This window comes from Notamacropus eugenii, chromosome 2 (assembly GCF_028372415.1).
Source record: "Notamacropus eugenii isolate mMacEug1 chromosome 2, mMacEug1.pri_v2, whole genome shotgun sequence".
NCBI lineage: Eukaryota > Metazoa > Chordata > Mammalia > Diprotodontia > Macropodidae > Notamacropus > Notamacropus eugenii.
Window position 1 is genome coordinate 507,412,701 of NC_092873.1, and position 19,143 is coordinate 507,431,843.

Below are 19,143 nucleotides of genomic sequence, written 5' to 3' on the forward strand. Positions count from 1 at the left end.
AGTTTTCAGATGAAGTAATCAAGGCTATCTATAGTCATCTGAAAGAACTGATGCTGTCTGAACACAGAATGAAGCATACTTTTTAATTTTTTAAAAATTTTTCCTGAGTTTTCAAGACTCTTGCTTCATCTCCTCCAAGAATTCTTGCTGAACCTGTGCCTAAGCTGTGTTTTGCTCTGAGACATTGCTCCTAGATGTTTTGGACTCATTCTCTTCTGGGTTTCTTTCTTGAGCTTCCTTACAATAATAGTGTGTTGTGGTAGAATTATTTTTGTATTTGCTCATTCTTCAGCTTAGCTCTTGCTTTTGGACTTTGTTGGAACTGGGCTTTGCAAATTTCTGGAGGACAGTTCGGGACTGGTCCTGCTATTTCTTTTTTGGTGGTATGGTGTGTTGTATTATTCTAGGATTTTAGGGAGAGCTCAACCTCAGAACCTGCAAGTTTTCACTGTTCCCACAGTGGTCTGATCCAGGGCAAGGTATGATCACTGGCCTCCTGGTTTGAGCCCTGCAGTTTTTGATCTGGGTTTGGGTCTGAACAATAGTAGATAACTGCTGGATTAAGGAACCATCAGCAGTGAGAAAAACTGCTGGTTCAGAGGGACATAATTGAAGGATTCCCTTTGACCTAGACTGCAGACTTTATACTGGGCTAGAAGCTAGAATTGAGACTACATTATGCTTGTGGGGTCCAAGCTACATAGCTGCCTCTAACTTCTGAACCTTCTTTCTCAGTATGCAGCTTTGAGGCTGCAATTTCATCTTATTCCAGAACAGAATGCCATTCCTGGGTGCAGGTATCCTTTTCAATCCTCCCTGGACCTGTAACCCAGAACTAGGTAATGGGTGAAAGTGTTTTCAGCCTACTCCAATTGTGGTGCCCTAGTACATGGACGGGACCTTTTCTTGCTCTGGTGCATTGGGGTGCTCAGGTTTACTCCTCAGTGTCTAAAGACCTCTCTGTCTGTCTCCTGTGTCAATATGGGCTGGAAAAATGGCCATTGTGAGCTTTTTCCTGTATTTCCCAATCATGAGTCAGTCTGATGAATTTTCTAGATCTGTTTGGAGGAATTTTGAAGGCAGAGCTCAGCTATCCCGCTTCCTTCTACTCTGACATCTTGGCTATACCCATCATCAATTAGCTTTGCAAAAATTTACTGAGAAGACACAGCAAAGACCGAAGCACAAAATGTCTCCTCTGCTAAGTGAACTCTGCCTTCTACACACTCAGTCCCTGGGGAGAATGTGGATGCAGGTTGATACTTTCTGCATTTCAGAAATTCTGAAGGGCAGCCTACATCCCTTGTCTGATGATGTCATTGGCTCAGTAATCTTCGGAGGCTCCTGTTACTCCTAGGATCAAAACCGAGCTCTTTTGTGTGGTATTTGGAGCCCTTTATGACCCATCTCTAACCTACCTTTCCAGGTTTGTTATTCATTATTCCCCCTCAGACACATTGTAGTTCAGTCAACCTTGTCTTACAGTTCCTCACACATGATACTCCATTTCCCATTGATATGTCCCCTAAACCTGGAATGTTCTCCATCATCACTTCTGTCTCTAGTTTCCTTCAAAGTTCAGCTCAGAAGTGTTCTTCTCTAAGACTCTCCTTATTCCCCCCACCCCACCTGTGTTATCTGCCTATCTTATAGTGCATTCCTTTTGTATATATTTCATTTTTGTCTTTGTATCCCCCAGTGAGTACTATCTGCCATAGTGTGGGTGCATAAGTACTTATGGATTGCTTGATTTATGGAACCCCACCCTGGCCAGTACATGGGGAAAAGTAAGGTATAAGAAAACTAGATAGGGAGTGACTATAGGTTATAGGTTATAAAGGGCTTTAAAAGTCAAACAGGAGAATTTCTATTTGACCCTGGAAGTGATAGGGGGCCACTGGAACTTGCTGAGCAGGGAGGTAACATGGGAAGACCTATGCTTTAGGAAGACCATTTTGGCAGCTGAATGGAGGATGCTCTGGAGGGGAAGAGACATGGGGCAGGGAAGCCCACTAGTGGGTTATTGCAATAGTCTAGGTGTGAGGTGATAAGGGTCTGTACCAGGGTGATGGCCATGTCCAAAAGGGGATGTATGTGAGAGATGTTGCAAAAGTGGAATCTACAGGACTTAACAGTAGATTATATATGGAGGAAGTCAAGGATGACACCTAGGTTGTGAATCTGGGTGACTGAGAAACTAAAATGAGGGTAAAGCCTTCACACAAATACCATCCTTAGTCATTGAGGGAACTACCCACTAATTGCCCAGTTCCACCAACATTCTAATGTTCACTCCTGAATTAGGGTGAATTCTCTATCCACCTCACCTCTCCCTAACACCTGAGAAGGGTGTTTCCCATTCACTCACCATTAGAGGGGTTCGGGAGTTCAGTTCTGGACATACTGAGTGTGAAATAGTTATGGGCTGTCCAGTTGGTGATGTCCAATAGGCAGCTGGAGGTACCAGACTAGAGACTGGCAGAAAGATGAAGGCTTGATAAATAGTTCTGAGAATCAGCATAGAAGGGATCATTAAACCCATGGGAGCTGATGCATTCATTGAGAGGGAGAAGAGGGCCTAGGATAGATCCTTGGGGCATGCCCACTGTTAATAGGTGAGCCCTGGATGCAGATCTCAAGAAGAAGAGTAAGATCAGTTAGACAGGTAGCAGAGAACCAGAGAGATTAAAGTCATGAAACCCTAGAGAGATGAGACTCTCAAGGCATCTTGGTTTAAGAACCTTGACAACTGTTCAGAGGAAGCAAACAGAGTGGTGAAGGGTCTTCACATCAGTGGTCTGTAAACTCTTTTGATCACAAACTCTTATCAGTAAGAAATTTTTGTTTAGGAACTTCCAATATAGTGGTATTTATCACTTATTTACATGTACTACTCTACTAATAGTCATGTACAATATAAAATGTATGCAAAATAGAAATTTTTAAAAGCATGAGATGAATTTGAAACAATATTTTGTCCTAAAAGCAATGGAGAGCCAGTAGACTTTATTGAGTTGGGGGTAGGGGAGGGTGAAGGGTTGGACTTTAGGAAATCTACTTTGGTAGATGTGTGAGGGATGGATTGGAGAGGGTGAGACATTGGAGGCAATGAGAAGGCTATTGCAGGTGATGGAGGATGAAGGCCTGAACTGGGGTCCGAGTGAATTAAGATAAAGGAATAGAAGGGAGAAATGTTGTTGGGTTAGAAATGACCAAATTTGGTAATTGATTATCAGTACAGGGTGAGGAAGACTGAGATGTCCAGGAAGATATAGAGTTTGTGAACCCAGGACACTGGAAGTAAGGTGGTGACTTGCACAGAAACAGGAATGTTCCACACTGGGATAATGACTTCTGTTCCGTGAAATGCCTATGGGGCATCCAGTTCAAAATGTCCCCTAGGCAGTTGATGAGGTGATAGCAGAGCTTGGCAGAGAGATTAGTTCTGGAGATAGAATCAGGGAGTCACCAGCAAAGGGACAATTAAACCCAAGGGAGGTGATAAAGTGGTCACCAAATGAGAGAGTGCAGAGACAGAAAAGAAAACACAGGATAGAACTTTGAGGAATACCTGTGGTTAGTGGTTGTGACCTGAACGACAATTCAGCAAAGATGAGAAGACAGCTGCATCATGAAATAATACCTAGCATTTATATGACACTTAATTTGCAAATTATTTTGTAAATATGATCTCATTTCATGCTCACAACAACCCTGTGAGGTGGATTCTATGACTATCTCCATCTTGCAGATGAGGAAACTTGAGTGACTTACCCAAGGTCCCAGAGCTGGTAAGTGTTTGAGGCAGGATTTGAACTCAATCCATCACTTAGCTGCCTCAGAAAGCCTAGAGAGCAGTGAGTGTCCTAGAGAAAAGGATGATCAGCTGTGTGAAATGCTCCAAAGTAGTTAACAAGGATGAATTTCAAAGAAAACCCCAACATGACAAGATCATTGGTAACTTTTTTATTCATTTATTTATTTAGGTTTTCAATATTCATTTCCATAAAATTTTGAGTTCCAAATTTTCTCCCCATCTCTCCCCTCCCCCACCCCAAAGTGCTGAACATTCTAATTACCCCTATCACCAATCTGCCCTCCCTTCTAACATACCTCCCTTCCCTTATCCCCATCTTCTCTTTTGTCCTGTAGGGCAAGATAAATTTCTGTATCCCATTACTTCTATTTGTTTCCCAGTTGTATGCAAGAACAATACTCAACAGTTGTTCCTAAAACTTTGAGCTCCAACTTCTCTTCCTTCCTCCCTCCCCATCCATCTCCATTGGGAAGGCGAGCAATTCAATATAGGCTATATATGTGTAGTATTGCAAATGACTTGCACAATAGACATGTTGTGTAAGACCAATTATATTCCCCTCCATCCTATCCTGCCCCCCATTTCTTCTGTTTTCTCTTTTGACCCTGTCCCTCCCCAAGAGTGTTGACTTCTAATTGCTCCCTCCTCCCATTGCCCTCCCTTCCATCATCCCCCCCCATCCTGCTTAATCCCTTTCCCCCCACTTTCCTGTATTGTAAGATAGGTTTTCATACCAAAATGAGTGTGCATTTTATTCCTTCCTTGAGCCAAATGTGATGAGAGTAAGCTTCATGTTTTTTCTGTCACCTCCTCGCTTTTTCCCTCCACTGAGAAGTCTTTTACTTGCCTCTTTTATGAGAGATAATTTGCCCCATTCCATTTCTTCCTTTCTTCTCCCAACATATTTTTCTCTCACCCCTTAATTTCATTTTTTAGGATATGATCCCATCCTATCCAATCCACCCTGTGCTCTGTGTGTGTGTGTGTGTGTGTGTGTGTGTGTGTGTGTAATCCCACCAACTACCCAGATACTGAAAAAAGTTTCAAAAGTTACAAATATTGTCTTTCCATGTAGGAATGTAAACAGTTCAACTTTAGTAAGTCCCTTATCATTTCTCTTTCCTGCTTACCTTTTCATGCCTCTCCTGATTCTTGTGTTTTAAAGTCAAATTTTCTTTTCAGCTCTTATCTTTTCATCAAGAATGCTTGAAAGTCCTCTATTTCATTGAAAGACCATTTATTCCCCTGAAGTATTATGCTCAGTTTTGCTGGGTAGGTGATTCTTGGTTTTAGTCCGAATTCCTTTGATTTCTAGAATATCATATTCCATATCCTTTGATCCCTTAATGTAGAAGCTGCTAGATCTTGTGCTATCCTAATGCTATCCTAATTTCCACAATGCTTGAATTGTTTCTTTCTAGCTGCTTGCAATATTTTCTCCTTGACCTGGGAACTCTGGAATTTGGCTACAATGTTCCTAGGAGTTTCTCTTTTTGGATCTCTTTCAGGAGATGATCAATGGATTCTTTCAATATTTATTTTGCCCTCTGGTTCTAGAATATCAGGGCAGTCTTCCTTGATAATTTCATGAAAGATGATGTCTAGGCTCTTTTTTTTGATCTTGGCTTTCAGGTAGTCCCATAATTTTTAAATTGTCTCTCCTGGATCTATTTTCTAGGTCAGTTGTTTTTCCAATGAGATATTTCACATTATCTTCCATTGTTTCATTCTTTTGGTTTTGTTTTATAATTTCTTGGTTTCTCATAAAGTCATTAGCCTCCATCTGTTCCATTCTAATTTTTAAAGAACTATTTTCTTCAGGGAGCTTTTGAACCACCTTTTCCATTTGGCTGATTCTGCTTTTTAAAGCATTCTTCTCCTCGTTGGCTTTTTGGACCTCTTTTGCCAATTGAGTTAGCCTATTTTTCAAGGTGTTATTTTGTTCACCATTTTTTTGGGTCTCCTTTAGCAAACTCTTGACTCTCTTTTCATGATTCTCTTGCATCTCTTTCATTTCTCTTCCCAGTTTTTCTTTCACCTGTCTTACTTGATTTTCAAAATCCTTTTTGAGTTCTTCCATGACCTGAGACCATTGAATATTTATTTTGGATGTTTGGGAAGCAGAAGCCTTGACTTTTATGTCTTCCCCTGATGGTAAGCATTGTTCTTCCTCACCAGAAAGGATAGGAGAAGATATCTGTTCACCAAGAAAGTAACCTTCTATAGTCTTATTTTTTCCCCCTTTTTTGGGCATTTCCCAACCAGTTACTTGACTTTTGGGTTCTTTGTCAAGAGTAGGGTATACTCTGGGGATCTGTAAGATCTCAGTTCCTCCAAGGTGGCACGATCAAGCATGTACACTTGTCTGGGAGCAGCCAGAGATTTTTGTGCCTAGAACCTTAGCAGAGTTTCCTCTTCACAACCACCTGGCCTCCAGTTCTGCCAAGCCAGCACTGGGGGCTGAGATTCAGATAAGCTGTGGGGGCAGGGCCCCCATTCAGTGTGAGATAGAGATCAGCTGCCTCAGTGCCCCCAGGGGTTTTACGATCCAACAATGGGGCTGCTGTGGGAACTGCTGCCACCTGGCTGATGTGGCCCTCTGCCTGAGCCCAAAGCTATGGGAAGGCCCTTCACCCTTTTCCCTTCTCAGCCAGCTGACCTTTGGCACCTGTGGATTGAGGGATCTTCGAACCACTGCTACTGGAGATTCCACCCCCGAGCCCTGATCGTATCCTCCTCCCAGAGCTGAGCCACACCCAGGCCAAGGATGGGCTGGGTTCTGCTCCACATCCTGTGGGACAGATGTTTCCCATCAGCCTTTCAGGTCACCCTGGGCTGGAAGTCTCCTCCACTCTGTTGTTCTGTGGCTTCTGCTGCTCTAGAATTTGTTGAGAGTCTTTCTTTACAGATATTTTATGGGCTGTGGCTGTGGGGGGAGAGCTAGCATGTGTTTCTTTCTACTTCACCATCTATGTCTTTCTACTTCACCATCTTGGCTCTGCCCCCAATCACTGGTAACTTTGAAGTGAACATTTTTATCTTTTTGTAGTTTCCCTAAACATGAGGCTTACTTTGAGAGATGGTGATCACAAAAGTACCAATACTGCATGATCACCTTGTGGAAAACCTTCTGTTCTATCTCTGGGGACAGTGGGTTCAGACTTAGCACAGTTCAACAGCAGCAACAACTACAGCGTGCATTTATCTGGTGCCTACAGTGTACCAGACCCTGTGCTAAGTGCTTTACAAATATTATCTCATTTGATCCTTACAAAACCCTGAGAGGTAGGTGTTATCCCCATTTTATAGTTGGAGAAATTAAGGCAAACAGAGACAAAGTGACTTGCCCAGAGTCACATGGCTAGTAAGTGTCTGAGGCAGGATTTGAACTCAGGTCTTCCTGACGCCAGGCTCAGGGCTTTATCCCCTGTGACATCTCAGCACCTACCTAACAGCTGGAGAGTCAGCTCATTGTGCAAAACTTCAGGAAGGACCCCTCCCCAAAGCCCTTTGGTGGATCTACAATCCCTGTAGTGGGCACCACCTCCAGGGGTACAGATCACAGGCCATCTACCATTCTCATCCTTCTCTCCCCTAGACTCAACAAGCATTTACTGAGTGTAGACTGTGTATAAGCAATATTATCCCAGCAGTTGTGAGAAAGAAAGAATGGAGGGGGGATGAATGGAGGCAAGGAGGGTGAAGAGGAGGTTGTGGCTATAATCCAGGAAAGAGATCATGAAAACCTAAACTAGGGTGGTGATTGTATGAATTCAACAGTTTAACACAAGTGCTGCGCAATGGGGATAGGAAGACATGAAGGAAGCAACTCCTGCCCTCAAGGAGATTAGTCTCTTGATTATGAACAACACAGACACAAATAAATAAATACAAATATAGATAAATAAATACAAATATATACAAAATAATTTCCATGGAATAAGAACACCAGTCTCCTCACCAATGGGGATGAGGAGCTCAGGGAGGGCTTCTGGGAGGAAGTGGTACTTGAGCTGAGCTTTGAAGGCAGCTAACTTTTCTAGAAGGTGGAGGCAAAGAGGTAATGCATTTCAGGTGGGGGCAATAGTTTGTGCAAAGGCACAGAGGTAGGAGATTGGGAAATAGCCAGCAGGCCAGCTTGGTAGAGTATGAAGGGGAGTATTTCTGGGGCCAGATTGTGAAGGGGTTTAAAATCCAAACCTGGATTTTGTCTTTTATCCAAGGGCAATAGGGAGTCATTGTAGTTTCTTGAGCATGTTCAGATCCATGCTTTAGTAAAGCAAAGAGAAAAAGGGGAAGATGCAAGAGATGTTGTGAAGGTAGAAATTGACAAGATTTGACACTTGATTAGATATGGGGGGATGGAGTGGGAGAAATGGAAGAAGCAGAGACTATTGGGAAGCACATATCTGGATCTCTGGAAGTATCATGGTGCTCTCACCAGAGAGAAATTTGGGAATGTGGAAGGTTTAGAAGAGAAGACGAGCTATTCTGCTTTGCACATGTTGAGTTAAGGTGTCTATAGAACATTTAGGTAGAGACACACATTAGGAAGTTGGAGATTTAGGGCCAGAGCTCAGGAGAGAGTTTAGGGTAGGTATATAGAGATTTTTGGAATTATCTGCATAGGGAAGATACTTGAATTTTGGGGAGCTGATGACATCTCCTGGGGGGGGGGGGGAGAGAAATTGAAAGCATTTATAGGACTAAGGAGATGAGAACAGAGGTATGACCTCTGTTTAGACCTTGTCTAGAGCATTGATTTCTGCTGTAGACACCATACTTTTAGAAGGATTGGCTGGAGTAAATGGGCACATCGACTTTGGTGAAGAGAAAGCTAGGGGAGTAGAAGGAAGATATGGTAGCTGTGGTCAAGTGTTTGAAGGATTGTCACATCCAGGAGAGGATTAACCTTGTTTTCTTTGGCACCAAAAGGTAGGAATAGGAGTCAAGAGATGGCTTTCCTAACTATGGGAACTGTCCCAAGAGTGAGAGGAATTACTTCAGAAAGTGGTAAGTTCCCCTTCCTTGTAGGTGTTCAAGAGGCTGGATGGATCCTTGTCAAGTAGGGTATCCTAATTACTGTGTCCTAAGGCCCCTCTCAGCTCTGACCTTCTCTGTTCTCAGGTCCCTCCTAGATCTTATGTTTTCTGCTCTATGTTCTAAGGCCTCCCTTGGCTTTGCTGAATTGTTGTGATTCCTACCTGGTCTAGGGGCAGAGGGGAGGTCCCTCTGCAGTTCCATTCTGGCCCATGGGCACACCAAGCCCTTTTACCTGGGTTCACTTGCATAGAACCCTTGAACAATGTAATCCACAGGGTCACTAAAGGTCAGACAGGACTGAAATGACCCAACAACAACAACCACCACAACAACAGAAGCGAGGATATTAACTAAGTCAGAATGCTTGAGGATGAATGGCAGATATTTCCAGAAGGACACCTTGTCCTAAAAAGGCAGGGAAGAATGTGCCTCTGAACCAGAACTCACTGGCTCAGGCATGGTCTTTGTAGTCTTGAAGAGAGTCAATCCATAATGCCTTTTGCTTTTAGATCATTCATTTTCAGATACAACCTTCCCTTCCTTCTCACTAGCCTTGAAACAAACAAAGGAAAGAAACAATTCAATAAATCCAATCAGTATATTAATCATTGTGTCACAGGTCTCAAGTGTACAGAACGTTCCATATCCAAAGTCCGTCAGTAAAAGAAAGGAAAGTACATTTCTTTATCTTTTGGAAAGAAGATAGGAAAGAAGTGCCAACTACGTGCCAGGCACTAGGCTAACTGCTTTACAAAGTGATTCACACAAGACTTAAAAACCTTTCGCAAAGAACCCAAATGGAATGACACGGCTAATTAAGCCTGCCTCTGACAAGTAGTCTCACTGTTACACAATGGCTTTATTCCTGAACCAGTCACAGAAATGTACAGACTATGTGGGAGTAGGATCAAGAAAGGCCTCCTCACTCAAGAAGAAGCCAAGAAAGGGAGAGTTAGGTGAACTTCCTGCCAACTCCACTGCCAAGTAGAAAGGGGACTCCTAGGGAAGATCTGTGGAGAGAGAGGTGCAGCTGCCCAGATATTGGCAGGTGGGTGATATGGGCCCTCTTCATGACACCAGCACCTGTGATATACCTTGACAACAGCATGGGGTATGGGGTGGCCACACTTGTCACTCACTCATTTACCATAACCCAGACTTAGCAATGAGTCTGAAATTAGGGCATAAGTTGGGTCTTCTGTGCCCCATACCAACCAGCAGTAGGTATTGTGGAATGATGGAATGGACACTTGAAGGAAGGTCTAGGTCCAGTGACAATAGGCACTCACCTTATGACTGGACAATCTACATGATGCCAGCAGTCTACTCTTTAAACACTTTCATGCTTATAAGGGATGTCTCCACTCTCTCAGATATTTGACAATTTATTATCAGGAAGAAAATGAAAGAAAGTCACTACGTTACAACTAGTGGTGAATACCCCAATGACTACTCACCCTCCTTTTTCTTACCCAAGCTACATGCAGCAGAAGGGTGGATAATCTACTCCAAAGACCTATGACCCAGTCATGGAAGAGTTGATGCCAACTTGTATCATTAGTTAATTGTTATTAGTCCATTGGAACTAATCTGTGGGATTTATTGTGGTATATGTCATGAGATGGTGGTCCAAACCTATTTTTTAACAAAGTATCTTCCAGCTTTTCTAGCTATTTTTCTTGAATTTTTTATTCATGGACTTAGTTCCTTAATTAGGACTTTGTGCCAGGGCCAGGCTCTGCCCCTTGATGTGCTTTTGAGAGGAGATGGTTAGTTTTACTTGGTTTCACCCTGGGTTCTCCTAGATTTTTGTACTGAACTCCAGCTCTGAGGATTTAGCAAGCCTCCTTTCTTACCCCACTCTTCTCTCTCAGCAGATTTAGGATCTATATAAAGGAAATAGTTCCTAACAATTGTAGTTGTCTAAAAAAGAGGAATGAACTACCTCTGAAACTTGTAGAGTTCAGTCTCCTGGATGTCTTCACACAGATGCTGGACAGTCATTTTTTGTGATCATATGGAAGGCATTTCTGTTCAGGTCTACATGGGATTTGATACTCTTGGGTGCCCTTGGACCTCTAAGACGATAATTCTGAGAATGTCAGAGCTGGGAGAAATTTTTCAGGTCCTTCTACCCATCATGTGAGAAGTGTTCTCGCTCTAGAAAGAACAATTGTGAAGCCAGGAAAACTCTTATTTTATTTTACATTCCTTGTGAATGGGTAACTCCCCAATGCAGCATGCTGACTCAGAGAACTGCAAAGCTATTTATGTCCTGTCCCCAATTTGAATTTCACCCTTTGTTCCCCATTGGCTAGATGCAACTTCCTGGACCACCTCTTTCATGTTCTTCTCCTTGATATGTTCCCCCTCAAACAGCTCATTAAATATGTGTACAATCTTCTGACCTTTCACTTGATCAGAAGTCTGGTTCTGCGAGGTCACAACTCCAATTAGAATCAATTACCTCTGACTTACATCCTGTTATCACTTCTCCTATGGAAATAGAATTTCTTCCTTTGTTTTTCACAATTCCATCTCTTTTCTTTTATTCAAATTCTATTTACACATCTTTTCTTATATCTAGTTAATACTTCTTACTCTCTCATATGAATTCTTCTCATCCATCTCCCCTTTAAGTGGGCTTAATAAATATGGGAAGTGGAAGGGAGAGAAGCTGATCAATATGTTGACAGATCAAAGGTGGCAGTTCCCTTTGTAAGCACAGATACAGAGACACAAAAGAAAAGGTAAATCAATGAACTGTCCATTTAGAGGTCTGGATATTATTCCAGCCATCTCCAGCACAGCATCTTCTTGTAGAAATCTACTTTCTTGTGCCCATTCTCCTACAAAATTGATTTTCACACAATTTTAAATGACCATTCAGCCCTTATGCCCTTATTATTCTTGTACAGTCAGGATTGGAACTTTGGGGGAGAGGTGTGCAGCCTAGATAGCTGAGTAGAAAGACACACATACTCTAGCTTTTTCCCCACAGCCCACAAAATACCTGTAAAGAATGACTCTCAACGAATTCTAGAGCAGCAGAAGCCACAAAACGACAGAGTGGAGGAGATTTCCAGTCCAGAGTGACCTGGAAGGCTGACAGGAAAGGTCTGTTGCACCAGATGCAGCGTAGAGCCCAGCCCAGAACCAGGAGGAGCAGGACCAGAGCAGGCCTCAGGGGCAGAATCCCTGGCAGAAGCAGAATTTCCCAGACCCCTCCACCCAAATAAAGCTTCAAAGATCAGTGAGAGGGCTTTTTCACCTTGTTGACAAGGAAGCAAGGTCCTCCCCTAGCCCAGCCCCCAGGCAGCGGCGGTAGTAGCAGCAGCAGGTAGTGGCACTGCATGCTGGTGACCAAGGCAGGCAGCAGACAGTTTCCATTGTTGGAGAGGCTCAGCTTAAAGCCCCTGGGGGGCTTAAGATGAGCAGCTCATCTGAACCTCAGCCCTGAGGGCATGGTTCTGAGGTGTGGCTGAGCTGGAGGCCCCTGAAGAGTAAACTCCTCTCCGTTGATTGTGCCATCTTGGAGAAACTGAGAACTTACAGGTCCTCAGAGTATACCCTACTCTTGACAAAGGACCCAAAAGTCAAATGACTGGTTGGAAAAATGCCCCAAAAAGGGGGAAAAAATAAGACTATAGAAGGTTACTTTCTTGGTGAACAGGTATTTTCTCCCATCCTTTTGGATGAGGAAGAACAATGCTTACCATCAGGGGAAGACATAAAAGTCAAGGCTTCTGCTTCCCAAACATCCAAAATAAATATTCAATGATCTCAGGCCATGGAAGAACTCAAAAAGGATTTTGAAAATCAAGTAAGACAGATGGAGGAAAAATTGGGAAGAGAAATGAAAGAGATGCAAGAGAATCATGAAAAGAGAGTCAAGAGTTTGCTAAAGGAGACCCAAAAAAATTGCTGAAGAAAATAACACCTTTAAAAATAGTCTAACTCAACTGGCAAAAGAGGTCCAAAAAGCCAATGAGGAGAAGAATGTTTTAAAAAGCAGAATTAGCCAAATGGAAAAGGAGGTTCAAAAGCTCCCTGAAGAAAATAGTTCTTTAAAAATTAGAATGGAACAGATGGAGGCTAATGACTTTATGAGAAACCAAGAAATTATAAAACAAAACCAAAAGAATGAAACAATGGAAGATAATGTGAAATATCTCATTGGAAAAACAACTGACCTAGAAAATAGATCCAGGAGAGACAATTTAAAAATTATGGGACTACCTGAAAGCCAAGATCAAAAAAAAGAGCCTAGACATCATCTTTCATGAAATTATCAAGGAAGACTGCCCTGATATTCTAGAACCAGAGGGCAAAATAAATATTGAAGGAATCCATTGATCATCTCCTGAAAGAGATCCAAAAAGAGAAACTCCTAGGAACATTGTAGCCAAATTCTAGAGTTCCCAGGTCAAGGAGAAAATATTGCAAGCAGCTAGAAACAATTCAAATATTGTGGAAATACAATCAGGATAACACAAGATCTAGCATCTTAGATATTCCAGAAGTCAAAGGAACTAGTATTAAAACCAAGAATCACCTACCCAGAAAAACTGAGTATAATATTTCAGGGGAAAAAAATGTTCATTCAATGAAATAGAGGACTTTCAAGCATTCTTGATGACAAGACCAGAGCTGAAAAGAAAATTTGACTTTCAAACACAAGAATCAAGAGAAGCATGAAAAGGTAAACAGGAAAGAAAAATCACAAGGGACTTACTAAAGTTGAATTGTTTACATTCCTACATGGAAAGATAATATTTGTAACTCTTGAAACTTTTCTCAGTATCTGGGTAGTTGGAGGAATTACACACACACTCTCACACACACACACACATACATACACGCAAATTTGTATATATATACATGTAGAGAGGGAGAGAGACAGAGGCAGAGACAGAGAGCACAGGGTGAGTTGAATAGGAAGGGATCATATGTAAAAAAATAAAATTAAGGGGTGAGAGTGGAACATATTGGGAGGAGAAAGGGAGAAATAGAATGAGGCAAATTATTTCTCATAAAAGAGGCAAGACAAAGCTTTTTTTCAATGGAGGGGAAAAGGGGGCAGGTGAGAAAGAAAATGTGAAACTTACCCTCATCACATTTGGCTCAAGGAAGGAATAACATACACACTCAATTTGGTATGAAAACCTATCTTACACTACAGGAAAGTAGGGGAGAAGGGGATAAGCAGGGTGGTGTGGATGATGGAAGGGAGGGCAATGGGAGGAGGGAGCAATTAGAAGTCAACACTCTTGGGCAGGGACAAGGTCAAAAGAGAGAATAGAAGAAATGGGGGTCAGGATAGGATAGTCAGTCTTACACAACATGACTATTGTGGAAGTAATTTGCAAAACTACACATATATAGTCTATATTGAAATGCTTGCTTTCTCAGTGGGGATGGGGAGGGAGGAAGGAAGAAGTTGGAACTCAAAGTTTAGGAACAAATGTTGAGAATTGTTTTTGCATATAACTGGGAAATAAGAAATATGGGTAATGGGGTATAGAAATTTATCTTGCCCTACAGGACAAGAGAGAAGATGGGGATAAGGGAAGGGAGGGGTGTTAGAAGGGAGGGCAGATTGGTGGAAGGGGTAATCAGAATGCAAGGCGTTTTGGGATGGGGGGAGGAGGGAGATGGGGAGAAAATTTGGAACTCAAAATTTTGTGGAAATGAATGTTGAAAACTTAAAATAAAAAAAAAAAAGATTGGAACCTTGACCAATTGTCATGTTCAAGAAACCCACATTAGAACCCTGTTTTTTATGCTTTACTTTAATCCATTATTCATTCCCTCATCAAGAGAATGAGATGCCCCTAAGGTATTAATAATAACAGGTTCCAGTACATACATAAATACACTGAGTACTCAATTTTAACACAGTGCATATCAAGTCATAAAACATTTCCAACTTCTGGTCATGTTACGCCTCTTTTAAGGCATTTCCAAAATAGACCACAAGCCATTCTTCTTTTAACATTAACTAATTGTAATAATATTTTCACAAGCCCTTGGCTTAATCGTTTCCATACTATTATGAACAATTAAAGGACCCTAACTTATACAGAAATATATACTAGAAATAGATGTCAATGCTAAATAATTAGTTGTTGTTTGGGCTAAAATCCTAAGTCAAATAGCTCAATCATATACTTACATCTTACCATAGTAACTTCAGATGTTTCAGTACTAAGCTATTATTTAATAGATTTGTTATCGTGCTTAGAAAACAAGTTTTCTAGGAGAAAGTTGTGTAGACTGCCAACTGCATTAAGCCAGGCTTAAAGTCTGCCAGGTGTCTTAGTGAGGAGACTGAGTCAGAAGAATCTTACCTCAGTTCATGCAGAACAGTCATTCTTTTGTGGTAAGGGGCGAAGGTCTCAGCTTCTAAGACTGCTTCCTGATGGCACAGGGCATAGAGCTGTCCCTGCTTCTCTGGGTCCTGTTCAAGGGGTCAGATTTCAGAACCTGGGTGGTTCCAGGTGCAGTGGGGCTGGAGACCTTGGATTTAGTCAGAGGTTGAGCTGTCATCTGAAAGTTGATGGCTTAACCCTGGAAGAGACAAACCTGAAAAGGTTCCTTAAATCCCTTCCCAAAGCCTGGACAAATAAAAGAGGGTTGTCTTTGTTGACCTGAAAACTTGGTTAAAGAAAAGGCAGCAGGCTAAATGCATACACTTTATGATTTAACTAATTAATCGATTTCCTATTAAAGAAAACGGTAACATAATGCATTATGGAGCCAGAAAAATGTTCTGGCTGCCGATACAAAGAATTGGGCAGCCTTAAATCTGTTTTAGGACAAAGAAGTGTTCTGTGTCCTTCAGATTTATGATCTCCATGAGTGATTAACTAGACCATTAGAAAGGAATTTCTTAATTGGATAGATTGTAAATACAATAAAATTTGACAAAGTTTCAAATAGAAATTATGACCTGAGATGTTTGTATTTACTTTACCATTAATGTGCCGTAACATAGTATATGTCTACAAATGCTTGGCCTAATTGCTGTGGGCTACCTGAGTCTGCTTACCTTTCGAAGGTCTTCAGTGATCAGCCGGATAAACATATTGAGAGAAGAGACTTTCCAGAGTCAAACAAGGTGGTAGGCTTTATTCAGGGTCTTAGTTACATATCCATATGCAGGGCAAGTTCTTCCCCAGGAGAAAGGAACCCTCCTCCTCCCAAGGAGCAAGGATCATACCGCAAGAGGACTGGAGCGGAAGAAGGGAGGGACCCTCTTCCCTCCAAGGACCCCAAAGCAAAAGAGGGCCGCCTCAGGCTTTCCTGTCCCTACTTAAGCTCTCCCAGCTGCATAGTTTGCATGTGAAAACTGTGCGTGCTCTCAGTCCCTAGCTAATTAACAACAGGTGTGCTCAGACCATGGACCAATCTCAAGGGTGGGATGCTCTCCCCAGCAAGTTTCCACTGAGAATAGGTGGAAATACAAGATAGCTGGTGTTTTACTCCTCAATTCCCAGCTGTTCCCTGGGGGGCCTCGTGAGAGCTCTGAGGTTTACAAGCCCTCACTTTTACCTGCCTGAAACCGTTCATGTGAAAACTGAGCTTACACCCCAACATACAAATATTAAGATAATGGAAAATGTCCTATTATTCAAGATAGTGTTTTAGGTTAAAGGTCTCTAAAGGAATGTTAAGTCAGCTTTGGCTGGCTTTTGTTGACATAGGAAGAGGCATTCTCTGAGTTTGCTTCAGAGAGAGCAAAGAGATTATTCCAAAATTTTATATTAAACATTACCATCTTGAAACACTTGGGGCCAAACTGTCTATGTTAGCTGACATGATTTTCCAGGAAGAGTCCATTCAAAGGCAAAAATAAATTGTGGGTATTCTCCATTAGGCCTTTTTTTCTGGGAAGGATTGCAGTGTTGCTTGGAGATGAACAACTGGCAAGTATTTTATACTTAAGGAATTTTTCAATTAAAGGTTGTAGTCCTTCTCAGGCCTCAGGCTTAATCACATACTGGACGAGATGGGGGAGCACTTGAGGGTCTGAGAGGTTAACAATGGATAGGGTGGCAGAAGTAGCTTTCCCTGGAATTTCCAGATCCCAAACAATTGGCTCAACTGTCTCCCACACTTTCAAACGAGCATGGGGAGACCTGGTGAACAGAGGCAAAAGGGAGATGGGAGTTTTAACTAGAGAAAATTGACTCCCCAATCTCACCATCAGGTCCCTTCCCAACAAGGGGGCAGGGCCAGAGAAAGGCATTAAGGAAGGAGTGTTTAAACAACAAATCCTCAAGTAGGCTGGGGAAGGGTAAGTCTGAAGACATTGCCTAGTTTCCTCTTCAATGCCCATGACCCCGTGAAGGGGCAAGGTATTTAGTTAAAACAGAGAATTTAGCCAAGTTAAAGAGGGTAACTTTACCTTCAGCCTCAATTTTTGCCCAGAGCTTGAAGAGAGAGGTGGAGAAAGTGGGAGTGCTACCAAGCCCCAGGCTTCCGCATTTCTTCAAGTCTTGAGAATACTGGAGGACAGGGTACTGGGGGGTGGCTCCACCACTTTTCCAACCTTGGGGACAATCTTTCTTCCAGTGTCTCTCCTGGTCATATGGGCACAGTTCCCTAAGCATTGGTTCCTGGGGTTCCCTCTGGGAGGGTGCCCTGGAGGGGCACTCCTTGGACCAGTGACCCTCCTTGTGACATCGAAAGCAGGTTTCCCCACTGCCTGAGTAGCCAGCCTTCCTCCAAGGGGGTGCCCTGGAGGGGTGCTCCCCGGGTCTATTCCTGGCCATGGCAACAGCCAAGAATTAAGCATGTTCTCTGTCTCTGCACTTTTTTTCCTCTGCTCTGACTAGATGTCTGTTGTTGAAGACTGCAAAGGCCATCTCCAGTAATTAATTGGGCCTGAGGTGTTTGGGGTTTCATTGCCAATTTCTGCAGTTTTCTCCTAGATTAATAAAATTACATTCTAAGGATTCCTGCCCTTTCTATGGAGTCAGGATCCAAACTGATATACTTTTTAATAGCTTCCACTAGCCAGTCTTGAAAAAGGGCAGGGTTTTCCTTTTCCCTCTGAGTAATTTCCCTAACTTTTTGAAAATTTACTTGTTTTTGAAATGCAGTTTTTAGGCAAATTACCATAAGGTCTCTCTTTCCTCTATCTTCATTCTTTTGATAATCCTATCCTGGGTCACCAGTGGGAGCAGTAGCTGCTCCTGGGGGGTATTTTGTGCAATCATCGCTAGCCAAATGATCCCTAAACTTTTGGGCATGTTCCCAAATTCTCCCCTTCTCAGTGCTACGACAGAGAGAAAAGAATGTGTAGATCATTCCAAGAAAGCTCAAATTGTAGGGATATTCCCTAAAACCCTCAGTAAACTTAGTGGGTTCTTCCAAGTATCTCCCTAGTTTCTCTTTAATCTGAAGGAAAATGGGACATGCACTCTAATAGTCCCACTAGAGGCAGGCACTTCTCTCAGGGGAAAAAGCCTTGAAGGTGCGGTGGGGTCAGGGGCTCATTTAGAGAGATAAAAAGTCTCACTTCTTGTGAGGGAGGGGCTGGGGAGTGCTGACTGTACTGAATTGGGCTGCAAGGTCAACAGATTGAACTGGCAGGGGGAAAGATCAGCTGGCACTTGTGTAGGTGAAGGGGTTAGAGGGAGAGATACTCCAGAGACTTCATGGGAGTGGGGCCTGAGGCCTGAGTGGGTGTTGCCTCAGGGAATGGGGCTGCAGAGGAAGGCACCTCAGCCAGACGTGGGACTGGGACCTGAGAGGCGGTTGCCTAGGGGGGAGGGACAATGGGAGGAGATACAGCGTAGGAGATTTGGAAGGTAAATGAAGTAAGAATCAAGGGGGGTTGGGGTAGAGGAAAAGGGAAGGGAAACCAAGGGAAGGAAGAGATGGCCAAGGCAGGGAGGCCAGGGTTGGGGGAGGTAAGGGAGCAGCAGGAGGGGCTGGGGGAGATTGAGGTGGGTATAGGAATTGGGAATGGTGGGAATGGAGATAGGGAAAGAGGTGAGGCCAAAGCCCCAACTTCCAATTCACCCCCCTTACCCTTTTGTGGGGTGGCTCTGGCTACAAGCATCTCACAATCTTTTCTGAGAATGGGGTCCTGAGAGAGCTTGATGAAGGCCGGTATGTAAGGTATTTTTATCCATTTTCCTTTTTGGCAACAATATAACTAATTGTAAAAGAGAATTAACATCGTAAGGTCCCCAAAATGGGCCAAACTTTATGGTCCTCCAGGTGATACTGAGGCCAAACTGTGTAGCAAAAGAACACGAACTTTATCTTTT

The 19,143-nt window shown here is 42.7% G+C and overlaps 1 protein-coding gene across 1 annotated transcript in view; it reads left to right on the forward strand.

Annotated features, from left to right (window-relative positions):
* The first annotated feature begins 9,734 nt into the window (after positions 1-9,734).
* LOC140530082 (vitamin D3 hydroxylase-associated protein-like) overlaps positions 9,735-19,143 on the forward strand; it is a 58,349-nt gene continuing 48,940 nt past the window's right edge. Inside the window, exon 1 of the mRNA XM_072649318.1 lies at positions 9,735-9,908. The gene's annotated coding sequence lies outside the window, so the exon portion shown is untranslated. The remainder of the gene's footprint in view (positions 9,909-19,143) is intronic.